The sequence below is a fragment of the Notolepis coatsorum genome, assembly GCF_963971535.1.
Source record: "Notolepis coatsorum genome assembly, chromosome: 13".
Lineage (NCBI taxonomy): Eukaryota > Metazoa > Chordata > Actinopteri > Aulopiformes > Paralepididae > Notolepis > Notolepis coatsorum.
The window spans coordinates 71848707-71866206 of record NC_140177.1 but is presented as its reverse complement, the minus strand read 5'-3'; the positions used below and the strand labels follow the sequence as shown (position 1 = coordinate 71866206).

Genomic DNA, 17500 nt, shown 5'->3' with positions numbered 1-17500 from the left:
CCTAGAATTATATATTTTTTTAATGAACAAATTAGTATTATTTATGTTACCTAAATAAATTGTTAATAGATTATATTTTTCTTTTCAGTTTTTAGGGTTAGGGTTTGTCAAAATTAAATTATTGTATTTTATCAGATGCAAAATGCATAAGTAAATATGGCATTATATATCAGAGGTGAGTAAGAAAATGAACAAATATTGATGGTTAAGAATGAGACCGAATAATGACATCACACAATAGTCTAATGATAATGAGTGTGATGTCATTACTCATTAGTATTAGACTCTAATACTAATGAGATATTCCTCTAAATATGACTTCGAAAACGGCCACAATTTCAGGGGGGAAAATGTGTGTGTGTGTGTGTGTGTGTGTGTGTGTGTGTGTGTGTGTGTGTGTGTGTGTGTGTGTGTGTGTGTGTGTGTGTGTGTGTGTGTGTGTGTGTGTGTGTGTGTGTGTGTGTGTGTGTGTGTGTGTGTGTGTGTGTGTGTGTGTGTGGTATTAGTGCAGAACTTATCTTCCCTCCAGTATATTCCTGTACTTAACAGGACAGTGGACATCCATGGTCGGGACTAAGGCAGCTCCCCGGCAGCAGCAGCCAGGCCTGGGGAGGAGCTAGCTAGCTGGGCTCAACAGAACACAAGGCCTGGGGAGGAGCTAGCTAGCTGGGCTCAACAGAACACAACGGTGTTGTATAATGCAGGAGCACAGAGAGCTAATAACCATTCCTTGTCACTTCACATACTCACCTAGTCTACAAAAGGCTCTGCTAGGCTGACAAGACAGGCTGGCCTGGCCGAGAACATGCGCATGCGCATGCACACGCACACCCACACACACACACACACACACACACACACACACACACACACACACAAGACACACACACACACACATACATGGATATACAGTGACACACGTGCACACACACGGATACACAAAGTGACACACACACACAAGGAAGAAGAGACTATTTGACATCCTCACTAATGCTTCGGAAGTCATACATAGAGCACACTCACATACACATAGGGCTGATTAATTTACATTTAATTGAAATCACAATATGGCCTAGTGTAATATTCAAATCGCAAGAGGTTGCAATATTTGGAAATATTGGTGCAAGAAAACATCTTTGTTCAGTACAGAAATAAAAAAGAATGATGAAAAAATATCATTCCCTCTAATATCATGAATCATATCACACACACACACACACACACACACACACACACACACACACACACACACACACACATATAGTACATATAGTAATACATATATATTAGGGCTGTCAGTTTATAGTGTTAATTAGATTAATTAATTACACAGCAAATTATCGCGTTATGAAAATTAACTCAAGATTAATTAAAATTATATATATATATATATATTAGGGCTGTCAGTTTATCGCGTTAATTAGATTAATTAATTACACAGCAAATTATCGCGTTATGAAAATTAACTCAAAATTAATTACATTTTTTTTTTTTTTTTTTTATAATATTTTTTTTTTTATAATTTTTTTTTGTATCTCATTCATTCCATGAGAATGTAGAATACACATTTACAGACTTTTTTTTTAATATGGCCCATTTGCATGTTCTTGGTATCTGATTCTAGGGACATCTATGAATCTCAGGGAATGTATTCCCAGTGTCAGAAAGACTGGGGGCTAGATCCACAAAGAATGGATTGCACGGTGCAAGTTGCACCATTACTTACAATTCATTATGAATTGAAAATGGGGGACCCTGATGTAAACAAGACGAAAGTCTTTCTCTGGTCTGCATGCCCTTAACAATTGTGTGTATTGAGCCGTACTGTATTGTACCCATTCTGCAATCTGTTAATAACATTTTCATTCAATCAATCAATCTGCGCTGTGATTGATTGAATGAAAATCTTATTTTGAGTCAATTGTAATGAACCAAATGAGAATATCAATAATTTTTTTTTTATCTTTGACTGTGAATAACACCATGCTCAAATTGACCAGACCTGAAAAATCTAAGCAAATTAATAGATGGAAGATGATTAAACAGAAGGTTTTGTAGATACAGTACTGAATTCTGCCATCTGGACACATGCAATTTGAAATATGATTATAGAATATAGAATATCAGGCATAAAATGGTTATGCGATTAAAATGCGATTAATTAGATTAATTAATTACAAATCCTGTAATTAATTAGATTAATTTTTTTAATCGCCTGACAGCACTAATATATATATATATATATATATTTTTTTTTATATTTTTTAATCTCATTCATTCCATAAGAACGTAGAATACACATTTACAGACTTTTTTTTAATATGGCCCATTTGCATGTTCTTGGTATCTGATTCTAGGGACATCTATGGATCTCAGGGAATGTATTCCCAGTGTCAGAAATACTGTGTCTGTTACTAGGCTTGAGTAAATTGTAATGAACCAAATGAGAATATCAATAAAAAATATAAATTCTTTGACTGTGAATAACACCATGCAAAAATTTACCAGACCTGAACAATCTAAGCAAATGAATAAATGGAAGATGATTAAACAGAAGGTTTTGTAGATACAGTACTGAATTCTGCCATCCGGACACATGCCATTTGAAATATGATTAAAGAATATAGAATATCTAAAATGGTTATGCGATTAAAATGCGATTAATTCGATTAATTAATTATAAATCCTGTAATTAATTAGATAATTTTTTTTAATCACCTGACAGCACTAATATATATAGACACTAGAGCTAGGGCTAGGGAATAGTCAACTAATAGATCGAAAGGAGCCGTAGTCGACTGCCAACCTTGGGGACATGCCTAATAGACACAGACACACACACACACACACACACACACACACACACACACACACACACACACACACACACACACACACACACACACACACACACACACACTCTCAGATGATGCACAAAAACAGAGGTTCCCGGTTCGATTCACGCTCCTCCCTGGCAGCATGTCAAAGTGTCCTTGAGCAAGACACTTAACCCCTAATTGTTCCTGATGAGCAGATTGGCACCTTGCATGGTTGCCTCTGCCGTCAGTGTGTGAATGTGTGAGTGAACGGGGAAAAAGTGAGGAACAAATTGTAAAGCGCCTTGGATAAAAGCGCTATATAAATGCATCATTTATGGATGGATTTTTTTATAAATATGTGCCAATGAGAAGTGGCCCTGATACAGATACTCACAACACAGAAACACTGAGACATGTGGTCCACACACACATGCCTGCATGAACACACACACACACACACACACACACACACACACACACACACTGACAGCAGGGGGAGAGGAAGAGGCTATATGTCATATTCACTAATGCTTCAGAAGTCGTATATAGTGTGCGCGCGCACACACACACACAGACTTGGGGCTACACTCTCTCTCTATCTCTCTCTCACACACAAACACACACACACACACACAGACTTGGGGCTACACATTATCTATCTCTCTCTCTCACACACACACACACACACACACACAGACTTGGGGCTACACATTCTCTCTCTATCTCTCTCTCTCTCACACACACACACACACACACACACACACACACACACACACACACACAGACTTGGGGCTACACATTCTCTCTCTCTCTCTCTCTCTCTCTCTCTCTCTCTCTCTCTCTCTCTCTCTCTCTCTCTCTCTCACTCACACACACACACACACACACACACACACACACACACACACACACACACACACAGAGAGGCTCTCTGACAGAAAGGGGCAGGGTTGCAAGCTGTCTCTGGTGTGATGGGGGAATAATTCCCTGTTTGACAGAACCAATTTCTGTGTGTGTGTGTGTGTGTGTGTGTGTGTGTGTGTGTGTGTGTGTGTGTGTGTGTGTGTGTGTGTGTGTGTGTGTGTGTGTGTGTGTGTGTGTGTGTGTGTGTGTGTGTGTGTGTGTGTGTGTGTGTGTGTGTGTGTACCAGGGGAGGAGGGCTGTACGTGTGAAGTCCCACTCCCACATCAGAAGAGTAACAGGAAACGAAAAGAAAAAAGAGGCAGGATGAGAAAAGAGCGAGGGATGATAAAAGAGTGAAGGGTGGCAGAGGATGACAGGATCTGGAGTATGTGATGGTCCAAGAAGAGCCAGGAGAGGGATGATAGACAGACACCTGTCAGCTAGTTGAAGATATTAAAGTCATAGTGCAAAACCCATCACACTCAATCAGGGCAGGGCAGGGCTAGATATTATATTACAAAGGACTTTTTTCAATATTGATTTTCATTATGTCACAATATCTGCTTAGGCATGGACCTATACTAAGCATGATCTCATGCCCCACCCTCTTTTCTTGATCCTCCAATCACAACTGTTGCTTCCCTCAGACAAACTTGTTTGTTGACAAACCAGTGATGTCACCGGTGACATTGAATCATTGTGTTGTGTTAATAGAAGCCTTGGTTTGTGTAGTTCTCTGTCTTCCAACATGGATGCCTATAACATAGCAACCATTGTTTTGCAATGAAAGAGACAATGGTTGCTATGTGCAAAACAATGTTTGCTATATGTGTTGATATATGAGAAATATAAACATAATAATTTGGTGTTTTAGCCCTGCACATGAATTAGGCATTTTCTTTTGAAAATGGTTACAGGCAGCCTTGTTGGAAGAAAGAGAACTACTGTACACAAACATTCCATGCAAGGGCTCAATTACAGCTCAATGCAGTCGCTATAAAACCAGGTTTTGCTATTTTTTCATCTACATAATTTCATGGAGCTGTAATTAACATAAGGATTCAATGTCCCCGATGACATTCAACTAATTTACTCTCCATGACTGTCAAACTAAATTAATCTGCGCAAAAAAGTTTTTTTTGCTTCTAGGGATGTGTATGAGATTATGTTAAATCATTGTTTTTTTTGGTGAAGTGTCCCTTTAAGTCAAGGACAGCCCTAGGGATATCAAGTCAAGGACAGCCCTAGGGATATCAGAATCATTACAGATACTAGTGGTTAATAACACCCAGGCCTACTTTCACTTACTGTATATATCCCCTGCTGCTCCTCCAATATCACACACACACACACACACACACACACACACACACACACACACACACACACACACACACACACACACACACACACACACACACACACACACACACACACACACACACACACACACACACACACACACACACACACACACACACACACACACACACACACACACACACAGTGGCAACAAGCTGTTATCACTTCAAACTTGGTGGCAGGGAATAAAAGTGAAATAGGGAAATGGGGTAATTTCTTTCAGGCCTTCCATCCTCTACCAGAAACCGAGCCTGTGAAAGACGGATGGCGCTTAATTGCTTTTGAGCTTTGTGCTTTGGACCATCAACGAGCAATGACTGTGTCCCGTTTGTTAAAAGCTTTCCCTTCTGCCCACCCTTCTTCACACACACACACACACACACACACACACACACACACACACACACACACACACACACACACACACACACACACACACACACACACACACACACACACACACACACACACACACACACACACACACACATGTACACACACACACACACACACACACACACACACACACACACATGTACACACACACACACACACACACACACACACACACACACACACACACACACACATGTACACACACACACACACACACACACACACACACACACACACACACACACACACACACACACACACACACACACACACACACACACATATAGCGGCTTAACATGTCTGGGCAAATCCCTTCTGAGTTTCCACCGTTTTACCAGTCCTATGGGGACTGAACAAGGATACACAGAAAGGGATCATATTTTGGAATGGAACTATTCCATCCTGACTTCCAAGCTTCCGTTTAGCTCTTTCTCGTCTTTCTCCCCAATATGACGCCTAGAATAGGCCCTCGCAGGTCCAAGCAGCCCAGGGCCCAGTCAGCAGTCCTCCAGGCTCTCTCCTCTCTCTCTCTCTCTCTCATTCTTTCTCTCTCTTCCTCTCCTCTCTCTCTCCCTCTCTCTCTCTCTCTCTCTCTCTCCCTCTGGTAAACATCAAACACACTGTGGTCTGTTTCATGCTCTCTGCAGCCCATTATGGCTTAATGCTTCAAGAGACTTCTTACTGACATCAGCATTTTAACAACTCCAGCACGTTTAGTTGGTAGGCAAACACACCGTACACAACAACACACAGACAAACGCGCCAGCTCTCACACAGATGTGCATGCAGACACACAAGTATGGACACACACACACAGACACACACACACACACATAATACACACACATAATAATCACGCGCACACACACACACACACACACACACACACACACACACACACACACACACACACACACACACACACACACACACACACACACACACACACACACAGACACATCAATGCACAGCTCAGTGGCTTTCAACTGCAGAGGATTTATAAGCAGACAGACAGTGAGACAGAAATAACTGTCTTTTATCTGTCCACACAGACCAACAGATGCATGAAACTTGTCAGTCAGTTAGCCATATGCTGACATTAACCTTCAAATGGGCCTAGGACCTCTTATCTCCCAAGTCAAGTCTGAGATCCATTCATTAATTCAGTGTGGTACAGCAGAGTGTGTGAGTCTGGGGGATATATGGTTATCCCCTCTTAGTCGATTCCTCTGTGGGGTTGGTCTTGGCGACCCTGACTGTGTTAGTCCATTAGTAGGGATGCACTGAAATGAAAGTTCTTGGCGAAACCGAGAAACCAAAAATAAGGACGCACTTAAGTTATTTATTTTTTACCCAGGGACAGTGCACATTAATCAACATATTCAGTTTCCACATCAATGTACAGTAAATGTGCCAGAATTAGCTAATGAGCTAATTGTCTTAATGGTGTGGGAGGAAACCAGAGTACCCAGAGGAAACCCACGCGAACACGGGGAGAACATGCAAACTCCACACAGAAAGGCCCCCTGCTGGGGTTCGAACCCAGGACCTTCTTACTGTGAGGCAGCAGTGATAACCACTGTGCCACGTGCCACCAAATACACTTGGCCAAATACAGAATACCAGTATTTTCTCATTTATTTATTTGTACCATTGCATAAATTATCAATTGCATTTTGCTTTTGATTTATGCTTTTCAATGACAAAATTCACAAAATTAAAATGTAAATTACAAACATGGTGATGAAAAAAACTGTATTAGTCTATTGAACATTGCCCCTTCCACTAGACATTATACCAAAAAAGCTCAAAATAAAGATTCAATAAATAAATATTTGCTCAAAGCAACAAACACAACAAAGGAATAATAATCGCCCTTTTGACAATAGGCCTACTACTGTCTACTTCTTCAGGAGAAGTGGCAGGTTTTTCTTTAGAAACAGAAGCTTCTCTGCTTTCTCATAGGAAACTTGGTTATTTTTCTCATAAATGACATGAAATGCAGCACAAAACAGTCTCTCATTGTCTGTGCTTGTGGATGGGGCAGACAAGTACCTGTGTGCCATCTGTGCCAGCTCTGGAAAAAGGCCTTGATTGGTCCTCCAATATCCAAGAGGGCTTTCGCAACTGTACTGGATCCGCGGTATAAAGACCATTACTTTGATGTGGGAAAAAGCAGCGTGCACACGAAATGATCCAGGGTCAATTTGGAATTTGATGGAAACGCTGGTTGATGCTGGAGACGGGGCGCGCAGCACAGAGGACACATTGCGGCAAAAGAACACTCGTACAACATCATTTCATGTGCACACTGCTTTTTCCCCACATCAAAGTAATGGTCTTTATACTCCGGATCCAGTACAGTCGTGATGCAGACAATACAGGGGTACTGTCTACCTGTATGTCATGTATGTCATATATGTTATGATGAATTGAAAATGGGGGAGCCTGATGTAAACAAGACGAAAGTCTTTCTCTGGTCTGCATCCCCTTAATAATTGTGTGTATATGAGCTGTACTGTATTGTACCCATTCTGCAATCTGTTAATACAAATTTCAATCAATCAGAGTCCAGAGTGCATCATGTTCATAGAACAGCATGGGCTGCCGGCACAGTTTGAAGTGAACGCATCATCAATAGGCGCAGGAGAGGAACAAAACAGCAATAGAGAGATAATCGAATTATTTGGAAACAGCATCACATTTATTTCTATACTTTTGTTACAATACAAAACTAAAAGGAAAACACATGTTCTGTCAACATTTGCAGGCCGAATGTGTTATTGTTTGCTATTTTAAGTGACCGAAATGTTGGTGCATCCATATCTATTAGTGCTTTTTCTCTCATGCTCAATATCGCACGTGGTTCTTTTCCTTGAAAGAAATCCGAAAAAAGGCTGTTGTCTTTTTAATGTCATTATACATTCACAACAACAGATTTCGCAAAACAAGTGTTCTCCAAGTGAGTCACCATCTTTCTATCTCCCTTTCACACACACTGCAGTGACAGGTGCAAAAACACACACACACATACACAGTGACAGGTGCCTGGGGAGATGGAGAGATGATGTTAAAGATGTTAAAAAGAACAGCCTATTGTTTTATTCAATGTGTATGTCAAGATAATTTTACCAAAATATTATTACAAAAATAACAGTGTACATTGAATAACGCAATGTGTTTTATTATCATCATATTATTTTCAAATAAAATAATTGTCTTTATAAAAACAAGATTGGTCTTCAAAAAAGTACAAAGTACCCTTGTCTTATATTTGGATCAATATGGTAGTTATTTCCTCAAAGATAATATCAACATCTATTTAAAAAATAGCATCCACATCTATGGTTAAATAACATCCACATCTATCACAAGTACAAGGTATAAAGAGGTCCTTCCACATGATTGCTTATCAACTATCAATTAGTCTATAAAAGTCAGTCAGCTAAGACTTGTCGAGGACAAGCCCTTGAGGAACCACTGCTCTGAGGGGCTTCACTGCTATAAGGAGAGCCCGAGTCTGGATATTCATGGCATCGAGATCTCTGTCCAAAATAGCCACGCCGACAACACTGCCAGGACTCGCCTCAAAACACAACATGGTTACTGTTACAGTAATGCATAAAATATTTTTGTATCCCTTCATATGGGATGGGATCGCATCCAGAGTAAAAGAAGAGAGACCGTATCGAACTCCTGTCCTCCTATATTATTGGAATATTTATGGAATGTTGTTGTTGTTGTTGTTGTTGTTGTTGTTGTTGTTGTTGTTGTTGTTGCTGTAGGTTTTTGAAACTAAGGCCCAGCCAGGCCTGTGCTGTCTGCCTGGCAGTGGTCTCTAGTCTGTATTTAACCTCTGTAAGAAAGTGGCACGTAGGGCAGTGGACACACTAGCAGCCATTATCATATAATTAGCCCCAGTCAGAGAGGTGACATTGAGCCGCGCAAAGAGATTATCCACTGGTGTGTGTGTGTGTGTGTGTGTGTGTGTGTGTGTGTGTGTGTGACGTGTGTGTGTGTGTGTGTGTGTGTGTGTGTGTGTGTGTGTGTGTGTGTGTGTGTGTGTGTGTGTGTGTGTGTGTGTGTGTGCGTGCGTGTGTGCGTGTGTGCGTGCGTGCGTGTGTGTGTGCGTGCGTGTGTGTGTGTGTGTGTGCGTGCGTGCGTGCGTGCGTGTGTGTGTGTGAATGTATATGTGTGTCTGTTTGTGAAGAACAGTGTGTTGTGCCACAATCACACGCACACAGACTCACTCCAAAAAAACACACCAACTGTTACAGTTAACAAACACTGGTATTACAACACTGGATCACAAGAAGCACTTAACCCCATATTCGTACTCAAGCTGTCGCTGAAGAACGTTCCCATACGTCTTCACTGTGGACCACCAAACAGATCAGCCCATGTTTCCAGCCACAAGCCGGTATTTAGCCGACGGCAGCTCCTATAGCGGACATGGTGCCGGGCCTGCAGCGCCGAGACCTACCATATCATTAGCCAAACACTGGTTAGAGCTCACACTTCATACCAGACAGAGAGAGAGACTTCCAGGAGGCTTGGAGGAACCAGCCATCCAAAACAAGTTACAATATGAAAATGTGCCACCGATAGCGATTGTTCAACTAACACAATCGGCCAATACCGATACCGATATTTGTGGCAAGAAATTCTTTTATATATCTTTTTTTTTTTTAATTTTTTTTTTGTAATATATATATATATTTTTTTATTAAACTACTGTATATTTGTGTTACAAATTGTGCTCACCGATATGAACATAGGCCTCTTTACTAGAGCTGCCGCGGTATTGATGTTTTCCTTACCGCACACATTTGCAAAATATTTCCTACCGCCGCGGTTATTACCGCACGCACACAAAAATTAAAAAAAAAAAAGTTTGAATGCATTTTTTTTTTTTAGTAGTAGTAGTAGTCTACTCTTTATAGCATATAGCCTGCCTCTAGTCTAAATGTCTATCTTTAGAGGATGACTTTGCAGCATGAATATTGTTTGGGATTCGGCAAGCACGCATTAGTTATTGAAAGTGAAACACGGATTCGAAGTTTCCCCTCTGGTCGTGCGCAGTTCACTCGGTGTTGCGGGCAGGGGTGGTTACCCCTAACCCCCCCGACCCTTTCTTATTATTATTACTATAAAGTTACTACTTTATAATAAAGGCATTCGTTTGGTGGCATTAACATTATATAGTTATACGTTCAATAACATCAGCGTATTTACCGGACCATATCAAGGCAAGCAATACTCTATTCATATCTCAGTTCCTTTCTTTGCTCAGAGCGTGCTGAGTTGTCCCATTCTGCGGTCTGTTAATAAAGTTTTCAATCAGACAAGTGTATAGAACGAAGGGCTTTTATTATAACATTCGTTGCAGACAGTAAAATCATTATGTCTCGTTTAGTACTCCTGAAGAGCGATGGTAGTCCACTCCGGCGGAGAGTTAAAGCTAACGTTATTAGCCGTGTTGTGATGAGCTGACATTCAGGACGTAAAAAACGTGTGACGCGTCTCTCTTCTGACCAATCAGTGGTCTGCAATGTTTCACGTGACTTTTCTGGTACCCAATAGGGTCGCTTGGAACCTCGATGGAGGAGTAGGGTATATCTGCAGAGCCGCAAGCCCAACGAGAGGAGGGTAATTTATTATTATTATTATAAAAAACAGCGGTGACGCGGTATTCAGCCTACTCTGCGGTGGCCGTGATGTAACAGCGATACCGCGGTAATGCTCTTTACTTACTTCTTTACTTGCTCTTTACTCTTTACTTACTTAAAAAAAAGGAAACATCAAGAAATAGCACTATCTCTCTCCCAGTATGGTCTGCCGGGCTGCAGCTAGATACTAGTTCTCCCAGTATGGTCTACCGGGCTGCAGCTGGATACTATTGTCTAGGGGTGGACAGTATGGTCTAAAATGTATATCACAGTATAATTTGAAGCATAGACGGTAACGGTATATATCACGGTATCATCGTTTTTGATAAAAAATCTTTTTTTATTTTATATAATTTTTTTTTTTTTATATAAAATATATATATTATATAATTAGACTTGTACTTGTATTATCTGCGAGACATCGCCACCACGCAACAAGCTCCACTGTCTGTGTGTACTCTAGTAGCCTCCAGCTACGGCCAGGATTCTCCGGAGCTGCACCTGGACCTATACTCGAGTAGCCTCGAGCAGAGCTACGGCCAGGATTCTCCGGCGCTGCACCTGGACCCTATTGTATTGGTATAACGTTAGCAAGCCCTCAGCTCGAATACGCATCGAATCAGTGTTATAAGACATTGATATCAGGAGCTATCTGTAGCTACTGCTAGCCGGATATATAACGTTAATACAACGCCTCAGTGAATTATTTAGTTCAATGGGACATTTCGTTTTGAACGGTGAACTAACTTGCGTTAACGTGAGCTAACAGCTAACAGGTAGCACACACGTCTCTACTAGACTTTGTGGAGCGTTTGTTGATGTCAGGAGCTATCGGTAGCTGGCCGACTAGATACCGTTCGGTTAGACAATGCCTCATCATGTATTAAACTAAAAGTGAATAGTTGACTGGGTCATTTTGTAACGGTAGCTAAGCTAACGTTAGCTCAGGGAGACGCCGCCGTCCTCCCGTGTGCCGTCCCACTAGACTACTAGACCCGTGTTTACATGCGTGCGGTAGGGGCTGGCACGCCCACTGCGCGAAGCCTCCTAAATAACTTTTTCCAGTTCGCACATATCTATTATCTATGACTAATTCTATCTATTTTTAGGGGCAAATGCGAGTGAAATAGTCGCGCTGTGGTTACATGACGTCATTGCTATTTTAGAGCTGCACTACCGGTTACACGGTATAGTCAAAATCCATACCGTAGAGCAAATTCATACCGTTTATACCATATACCGTTTATACCGTCCACCCCTACTATTGTCTCAACCAGAGCTCTCAACCAATGAAATTTTGATTGACAGTCGATTCTGCCAATTACGTCACACACCGCTTGCACCCGCCTCTGCTGTTACCACCAATCGGCAAGCGCGTATACATTTTTTACTTCCGCTTTTGTCCGCCATTGATTTTGACGAGAGCTGAGCTCGTCTACAACAACAACAACGTTAGATCCCCGCGGCGGCGCGGCCGACGTTTAGCTTTTAGCTCCGCAGGATGACTAAACGAGGCATAATGATTTTACTGCAACGAATGTTATAATAAAACAATGCCTTTCTATACATGTGTCTGATTGAAAACTTTATTAACAGATTGCAGAATGGGTAAAACTCAGGGCTCTATGAGCAACGGAAGGAACTGAGCTAGTATGAACGAGTAATGCTTGCTACGTTCGGGTAAATAATATGCTGATGTTATTGAACGTGTAACACTAACTATATAACGTTAATGCCACAAAACGAATGCATTTGTTAATCATAAGTAGTAACTTTGATGCAGTAGCTTGTGTGTGTGTGGGCCAGGGGCGGCGTTGTGCAGGTCGCGACGCGACTGAACTTTTTTTTGCCTTTTGACGTGACACAAATTGATGGATATTTATCGGCTACTGCCATCGGCACATTCCAGCTTATCGGCCGATAGGCCGATTGCAGTCAACAAGGCACTTATCGGCTGATACCGATACCCGACCGATACATCGGTGCACCCCTAAAAACAACAGTGATAACAGCATGGGAACTGGGCGGCGTCCAGCAATCCTAGAGGTGTACAGTAAACTAATATCACATTGACTGTGTGTGGAGCAGCTGTGCCCAAGCAGCTGCTCTATCAAACTATGTCAGAGTGAGAGAGAGAGAGAGAGAGAGAGAGAGAGAGAGAGAGAGAGAGAGAGAGAGAGAGAGAGAGAGAGAGAGAGAGAGAGAGAGAGAGAGATGAAGAATGTCGTCCTCCCTCAAAAACAAACAGATCGTTAAGTCATCATGGCCGTAATGACGAGGTGGGACAGGGAGGGGGCAGCGTAGGGAGGAGACGGATGAGCCACATTCCGCACCAAAATCAATCACCCAAACCCCCCCCCCCCCCCAGAAAAACACTGGCAAATATTTCTGTTGCCAAATAATGATTGCATCTCCCGCAGATCATTATTACAGTTATTACACTAATTTCAAGGGTACCAATCAGGTTGAGATTACTTGATCACTGCTTGTTATTTCCACTCTATCAATACTGTTCCCATGGTCCGGTAAACACTGCGAACGCACAGTGAAAACAAACTGGGAGGGGAGAGTTCACTCCCTGATCGCAGTCGTTTTCTTCAGTCGCACATCCTTTCCGCTGCGGTAAAAGATCTAAGAATGAATGACAAGCCACTGAGGTTCATCCATGCAAGAGCAATGTTGAGGAATCTGTCTACTTCTTTCACGTCCCAATAGGAATCAGATAATCAGAGAAGGAGGACTGAGAGTTGGACGGAGAAAGTGATCAGGACAGTGGTTATTTCTCAGCCTCGTTCCCTGTTGCACGCTTGTCTTGTGTGTTTTGGAGGAGTGACCTCAGATTTGCTCCACAATTTGGTATACATTTTTAATTTTAATTAAAAGTGAAATTACATGTTATTTACATTCAGCTTAATTGGCTCAAGACGCATGTATTTCCTCCAGGAGGCTAATGTAATGTGGGGCTTGTCCAGCATTTATTTGCATATGTTATCTCTGCTATCTACTTTCATCCTATCTTTTATTCTGTCCTTTCCCATCTTATTTTAGTGTCACCCAGACATGCAGTATATATACATACATTACTTATACAGTAAGCCACAGATTACATTAAACATGCGTAGTGCATTGCTTGCACACACCTCTCTCTGCTATCCAGCTCCGCGTCCCACCCCCGCCCCCGCCTGCCGCCACCACAGATGAGCTGCGGACCTGTGGGACACACTGCAAGGCCTCATGTGGAATTTCCAATCTCTCAATAATTGGTTTGTCTGAGTAAAGCAACAGCTGTGATTGGAGGCTCAAGAGAAGAGGGCGGAGTTTGAGGCAGGTCAATTCGGGCATGCTGTGGGTTTTTATGTCTCCTTCAAGTGTGCGTCGACACCAAAGCACTAGGACACGATGTTAGAAATTGGACAGGACATGCGTGCTAAAACTGAGGGAGGATGTAATGTTAGAATTGGGATGCAGCCATTCCCCATCTCTGGCCAGAATGAATCAGGGTGATGGAGTCAGCGTGCGACCTTGAGTCGGGCCCAGCCAATACATTAGCCTGATCAAGCCAGCTAGCGTCTCAGCAGGATGTGTCCCAGTGGCAAATGACAGGGTCATGCTCATCATTCAGGTGGCTCATAATTCTCAGGCATAAATTAAACTTTCATATTTTACTGAGCTGTTTAATATGCCAGACTGGAGGGAAGGAGGGGTTATTTATGTTAGAGAGCCAGGAGACACAGAGATAAATATTACATGGAGCCAGGTCTTCTCTCTCCCTCTCTGTTTCTCTTTTTATTTTTATTTCTTTCTCTCTCTTTTTTCTCTCTCACTGTCTCTCTCTCTCTCTCTCTCTCTCTCTCTCTCTCTCTCTCTCTCTCTCTCTCTCTCCTCTCACTATAGGTCTCTCCCCATCTCTCTGCACACACCTTCACACTCTTTGTTTCTCACTCGATCCCTTTACATCTCTCTCGGTCTCTCTATCTCACTCTCTCTCTCTCTCTCTCTCTCTCACCCTAGTTCTACTGTATGTTTTTTTTTTAAACCCACCAAGCATTGACCCAAGACTAGAATATATGCTTCTCCACATCATTGATTGAAACCAGAGGAGCATGTGGTGTCATCGTCAGTCAGATTCCTCCTTGACGCCTCATGGATTGCAGACATTTGGAAGAATAAGGGCCGTCAAAGGGACCAGCGCTGGCATTAATTCTGTCAATTGATTTATACCGTATGGTTAATCAATTTGATTAGGGGAGTCCCATTACTACTAGGCTCGACTCTTCCCTATGATGTATGGCCTGGTGACACAAGCTTAACAGTTTCATCACATTACAGCCCTGCCTTCCTATCTTATGATCTAACTCGTTTCCTATCAGAGTAATTGCTGAGCAGAATCTATGTCTTTGCGTTAGAAGTCACATTTTGTGAATTTACAGCATACTTTTAATGCTTTATGTATAGTGGTTCAATGACCAGCTTCAATTAGCTGGTAACTTATTGTAATGGATGTGTGTAAGTGATGTTATAAAAAGAGGATGAACCTAAAATCCATAGAGAAACTGAAAAATCTACAGCACATTATTATGATGTTTCTGTCAAGACACAATACCCTGTATGCCCCAATAGCCCATTTCCCACCCAGTTACCACATCTATGGCTAGACATCGAATCAAGGGATATATTATTATTTACTGCACCTCGATTAGTTGCCGGTACATACATCTTTAAACATAGGTGTGTGCCTCTATGGGAATCGAACCCTAAACCCTGGCAGTGTTAGTGCCATGCTCTAATCATTCCGCTGTACAGGACCATCTTTAGTCTACAGTCTGCTAGCTTGATAGTGGTTAGATTACAGTAAGTTACAGTAATGCTGGCCCATAACTAAGAACAGACGAGTGTGTCCTCTCTCCTCTAATCTGTGACGTCTCACAAATGTACCATTCATTCCACAGAGAAATACTTGGAAGAAAATGCAAAGGGGCGACTGTGGCAGTACAGCAGATTCTCTGGAGATAATAACTTTCCTGATTGGAAGCTGAGATTCAGAGGGCTGTCCTCGACTAAAGAAATGCTTTAGTTCAATAACAGCCATAGAATTTAGACTAATTGATTAATTTTCCTTTTTTCCAGATTTCGTTGACAAATCTGTAACATTTTTGTTTTCCGCGTGCAATATGCAGAAGAAGAACCACTGTAAACATCATGCTTACCAGAGATGTGCTTATAATTCATTAATAACTCAGTCAGCAGCATGGGGGAAAAAGCATAAAGTTGACTAAGAAATGTAATTAATCTACTAACAAACTCTCGGTCGACTAAGACCAAACCAACCAATTCATTGACTAATTGACAATGAGTGTGTGTGTGTGTGTGTGTGTGTGTGTGTGTGTGTGTGTGTGTGTGTGTGTGTGTGTGTGTGTGTGTGTGTGTGTGTGTGTGTGTATTTGTGTGTGTGTATTTGTGTGTGTGGCAGCACACAGAATTCCTGGGAAGGCACACATGTAATCATCTGAGCTGCAGACTGGCTTGTGACCATGATGTCTATGAGCCCTCTGACATCAGACCATGACACCGCTATGCCAGGTGGTTTGGTGGTTCACGTGATTGGCTGTTAATTTCCAGGGATAGGACATAGGACTCCCTGCAAATGGCCCAGAGAGAGAGAGAGAGAGAGAGAGAGAGGAGAGAGAGAGAGAGAGAGAGAGAGAGAGAGAGAGAGAGAGGAGAGAGAGAGAGAGAGAGAGAGTGTGAAAAACAGAGAAAGAGAGTATAGGTGTGTGTGTGTGTGTGTGTGTGTGTGTGCGCGTGCGAGAGAGGAGAGAGAGAGAGAGAGAGAGAGAGAGAGAGAGAGAGGAGAGAGAGAGAGAGAGAGAGAGAGAGAGAGGGGGAGAGAGAGAGAAACAAAGAGAGAGAATGAAAACAGAGAGAGAGAGGTAGAGAGTGAAAGAGAGAGGGGGAGTGGAGAGGTAAGGTTCCACTAACTGGGCCAGAATTGTAGAGAGAGAGAGAGAGAGAGAGAGAGAGAGAGAGAGAGAGAGAGAGAGAGAGAGAGAGAGAGAGAGAGAGAGAGAGAGAAGATGAGAGAGATAGAGAGAGAGAGAGAGAGAGAGAGAGAGAGAGAGAGAGAGAGAGAGAGAGATAGATAGATAGATAGATAGATAGATAGATAGATAGATAGATAGATAGATAGATAGATAGATAGATAGATAGATAGATAGATATCATGTATCAGGTAGGCTATATGAAAGAATGAGAGCATTAAGTGTTCTGTGTTCATATTCTTCATGTTACATCAGAGGTCAAACTGTGATGTGTGACATCTCTCTGATCTCTTCATATCGTTTCAAAGGAGCC

At 42.0% G+C, this 17500-nt stretch overlaps 1 long non-coding RNA gene across 1 annotated transcript in view; it reads right to left on the bottom strand.

Annotated features, from left to right (window-relative positions):
* LOC311238992 overlaps positions 1–17500 on the bottom strand; it is a 151098-nt gene that overhangs the window by 132187 nt on the left and 1411 nt on the right. The window lies entirely within an intron of this gene.